Source organism: Grammomys surdaster, unplaced genomic scaffold (assembly GCF_004785775.1).
Source record: "Grammomys surdaster isolate TR1022 unplaced genomic scaffold, NIH_TR_1.0 126039, whole genome shotgun sequence".
NCBI classification, from domain to species: domain Eukaryota; kingdom Metazoa; phylum Chordata; class Mammalia; order Rodentia; family Muridae; genus Grammomys; species Grammomys surdaster.
Genome location: NW_021620852.1, coordinates 625,098 through 630,083, shown reverse-complemented (window position 1 = coordinate 630,083; position 4,986 = coordinate 625,098).

Genomic DNA, 4,986 nt, shown 5'->3' with positions numbered 1-4,986 from the left:
AGGGTTGTTTGCATATCGGTTTCAAAAAGTTCATCAAGTCATATTTAAACTTTGAAAGTTCCTTTGTCTTGTGTATTTGGAAGATAAACTTAATGGAAAAACTCCAGCAATACATTTTAAAAGTGTAAACGGATGTTAACATTCTTTTTGACTTATTAAAATCTCCCTTAACACCACTGTCTATCCTCAGGGAACACTCCCTGTAGTACCGGGAAATTCTGAGCTCTCTGCCTATACTCTGCCACAGTTCACCTCCCAGCTACTGATTCAGCTTCTCCTGTCTGCATCCAGTACTCCCACTCTTTCTCCTCCTCTGTGTCTTCTTAATGATTATTTTTCCATGTATGTTTTTACAAACTAGAAAGCAAGGAAATAATAATGAGATCAGTGAGATATTAATGGCATAATTTATCTATCTGTTCCCTTTCCATTCCATTCTGTTAATCTTCTCTGTCATTCTGGACCTTTCATGTGCATTGAGCTTATAAAAGAAAGGACACGCCCTGGAAACAGGCAAAAAAAAAAATGAGTATTTCTGTAAAGAGCCAAATTTAAAGATTTCACATAAAAGTTACTGAGCTACAGGAAGCGTTTCCAACAGAGAGTTACTTCTCCCTGAAGAGTGTGATTCTATTTTTTTTCTCAGACATTAAGATTATTTTTAATTTGATTTGCCTAAGGATGGCATCACAATAGTTAAGCAGCCCCAATTTCCTGATCTTTCCCATTCGTTTTGAAGTCTCCCTGGTGGCAGGCTCCCATGCCCTTTAAACAAGTTAAACCATCTCTCCCTTGAACATTTTTCCTTTGTAACTGTTACTCAGCAAGGGCTTGCAGAGTATTATGCTGTATGCTTCCATGGCCACTGTAAATTTACATTAGTTCAGATGTCTTCTCTCTCTCTCTCTCTCTCTCTCTCTTGCTTTCTTTTTTTTTTAAGAGTGCATGCACCTTGTCTTTAGCTTTCAAGGAAGCTGTCACATAACACCAGAGGAGGCTGGCAACTTTATATGAAACATATGGTAAGTCTTCCAGACCTACCATATAGTGGCTGGACTGCAAAGCTATTTCAGAGACAGGGGAAATAAAGAGGGAAGTATGGTCTTTCTTTAGAAGGAAAGCAAACAAAATAAAACTGTTGGAAGGAACTAAAAGAATTAAAAGTCCAAAAGGAGAGCTCCTGAGAGCTTAAAAACCTTACTGTAAAGAATAAGTCTGCTTCAGTTAGAAGGTAGAGCATCTGAAAAATGAGACCTAGAGGATTGGAAGAGGACTTTTTACTTTACAGGTGAAGGTCAAGCAGCTGAGACAGCTTTCAGCAGGCCAGAACTTCCCCATCTCTTCTACACAGGCAATAATTCAGTGCAAAGGTATATGCATGGGTAGACCATAATTTTCAAGATAATATCTTAGAATCATCATCTTTAAAGGAAAGGCTGTAGAAGCCAGATTATTAAAATAATATAAAAAATAAAACTATATCTTAATAAAAGACAAAATATTTGTTTTGGTTTTATATTAAAATTATATTTGTCAAACAATAAATATTTTTAATGCTGTTTTGTTCTTAATATTTGTATCCCCTTAGGATAAATCATGTGACATAAATATATTCTAGAGGATTTTAATTGTATCTTAAGAGACAAAGTCATATGGTGACTTTGAAAAATATCTTATATCCACTCAAAATTTCCAAAGATGTATGAAATTTTAAAACATACACAATACTTATTTAAGGACTTAATAAAGCTATAAAACAAGTTTTCAGAATATTTTATTGTTAAATAGAACTATTTACCTTTTTTAATTGAAATAATAAAATCTTATTAAATTTAAAAATAACAAAATTAAAGAAAAGTTAAATTCTCACTCTGCAAAAATTATGAAATATGTATTTTTCATGTAGTTTCTTATGCTTCTGAAATTCCCAGTAGAATAGATAGAACTGGAAACAATTATTCTGAATGAAGTAACCCAGACCCAGAAAGAAAAATAGCACATATTTTCTCTCATTTGTGAGTTACCTTTGAATCTTTGGATGTATTTGTTTCATATGGAATATCCAGAGAGGTAATGTGAAGAGTCTTTAAAGTGTGGAGAGATAGGGCTTATCTAAAGGGGCTAAGGGAATAATGAAACATGAAAGATAAATAGGATAGGGGAAGGCAGGGTAGAGGGAAGAAATACAGAAAGGGATAACTAACCTTTTAAAAAAGTCATAGGGAGATCTACTGTTTTTGATGCCTCCTTAAATATATACGTATGCATACATTGAAAGAATATACATGAAATTTCTCTTTAAAGGGAGAGCTAATGCCCTTACTAGACATCATAGACTATCAAATAATAGGCCCATTGCCAGAAATGGGTTACCATTTTTGGGATTGTTTGTCAATGAACTCACATAGACCCTGAAATATTGCAAGCTTTGCATTATTCTTTGTTACCCTCCAGAACTTGATGATACCTGAAGTCCTAGAACTTGGTGTTCTCCATACTTGAGTCCTAGAATGTGGTGAAATCAAATTTACATTGACATGGAAGTTTATCATTACTGGATAATTTTCATTGTGTTGGAAGGTACTATGATGGAAAAATAGTTATCAGTCAGCTGTAGCAGTGAACCCTGATATCCAAAATAACAACTGGTCTGACACGATATGTGCACTGGTAGTAACTGTTTACTTTCTGATTATATGTAATCCCTACTTTAAAAGATGGAATTATGTGGGCCAAGGACTTACATTTTGAAAAAATCATATGCTCTTAGGAAAAACCTACTATCACCATTATTTTGCTAAATGGCAATAACATTAAAATGAATCCTAGTAATTTATCATCATACCCATAAATTAGTTCATACTTCTATTTTGAATATAAAAGCTTTTTTGCTGTAGATAATGATTATTATTAGTCTCATAACTGACTAAAGCACAGTGAATAAGATTGTAGAATGCTCATCATTAGCCAGTTATCTATCTTGTAGTCACTCTTCCTTAGGGTCTGGGATCATGGTGGAAGAAGGGGAAAATGATTGTAGGAGTCAGAAGCAATAGATGTTTACAACAGAACAACTATTTTTCAGGCAAAGCAGAGTAGCTGTATATATGAACTCACGGTGGTTGCTATAGGATGCACAAAACCTATGTAATCTCAGGACAGATAACATCCAAACATGGAATAGGAAACAAAGCAGAAAATTCAACCCATTAGCAAGAAGATATTGGAAAGTGCAAGTTGTTGTGAAAGAGTCAGTTTTCCTTAAGGTTGTGGCCCTCAAAGGTTGATCAGGCTTCAGTGGATGGCAACATACACAAGAGTTCACAGGCAGCACAGACTGCGAACTTAATATAATTTTTAAAAGACATAAGGACATTAAGTTGGGTGGAGAGGAAAGTGGAGGATCTGGGAAGAGTTCTAAAAGGGGTGAATAGATAAAAATGCATTATACCATACTCTCAAAGAATTCACAAAGGTATTAAACAAAAATTACCACCCTAATATTATATACTCATAAAAATTGGAATTGAAAATACTACATAAAGGCAAACTCAAAGTCCCAACCTTAATTTTGCAAAGTTCATAAAAATATATGATTTGACATACTTTCTTCTACTTAAATTTATTGAAAAGTGCAAGTTGTTGTGAAAGAGTCAGTTTTCCTTAATGTTGTAGCCCTCAAAGGTTGATCAGGCTTCAGTGGATGTCAACACACCCAAGAGTTCACAGGCACTAAGTTCTTTGTGTACTTTCTATACACAAAGTTCTACTGTATCCATCATTCCGAAAATGCTTAAGGCGTGTTTCTATGATGCTGATTTACTACAGTAGATTTATAAAATGTGAACACATAGATGAATCATCAAATATCAGTGTATAAGAAGGAGGTATGAAAGATGACAAGAAAGATAGTGAAAGAGGAGAGAGAGAGAGAAAGGAAAGGAGAGAAAATACTATCAAGTAATTCTGGAAATTGATTATAAATTTTATAAGTAATTGATTTAAAACATTGTTACATGAAGTACTTTCCCCTGAATTAAAATATGCATTTCTCTAAGAAAGATGCATAAAATGTTAAAAGTGAGTTAAATATTTTATTCTTTACTTATTTTCTTACTTTTATTTATTTGAAAATAGATTCTTCTTTCATATAATACGTCCTGACCATAGCTTCTCTTCCCTCCATTTCTCACAGCTTCCCTGACTTCTCCTCTACCCCAGATCCACTCCCCTGGAGTTTTCTCTTAGAAATGAGCAGCTCCCCTAGAGATAACAACAAAATAGGAAAACCTAAACTACCATAAGGCCAGGCAAAAGTCTATTAATATCAATTTTCCAAAACATTTTCCTGATTCTCTCATTAATGGAAAAAACTGCCAGTTTTACTTTAGGCTTTTTTTTCTTTCAATAGTGATCTAGGCCAACAAAATCCTGAGTGATTTCAGACATCCACAAAGCTGAAAGTCACAGAAAGTATCTACATATGCATTTTATTAATGGCAATTTTGCAAAGAACAGGTTTTTGAAGTAAGACCTAATGATTCTTTAAATTTCCCCAATGTCTGCTGTATGTCTCCATTGTCTTTTTGGATTTTGTTAACGTGGGTACTATCTCTTTATCTTTTAGTTAGTTTGGATAAGGGTTTGTCTCAAAGAACCAGCTCTTGGTATTATTGATTCTTTGTATTGTTCTCTTTGTTTTTAATTGATTGATGTCAGCCCTGATTTTGATTATTTCCTGCAGTCTACTCCTCTTGGGTATGTTTGCTGTTTTGCTGTTGTTCTTGTTGTTCTTGTTCTTCTTGTAAGTTTTTGTTCCTGTTCCTGTTCTCCTGTTCCTGTTCTCCTGTTCCTGTTCTCCTCCTCCTCCTCCTCCTCCTCCTCCTCCTCCTCCTCCTCCTCCTCCTCCTTCTCGTCCTCCTCCTCTTACTATTTGTCTTTTCTAGAGAATTCATACATACCTTTAAATCATTAGCATGAGAACTC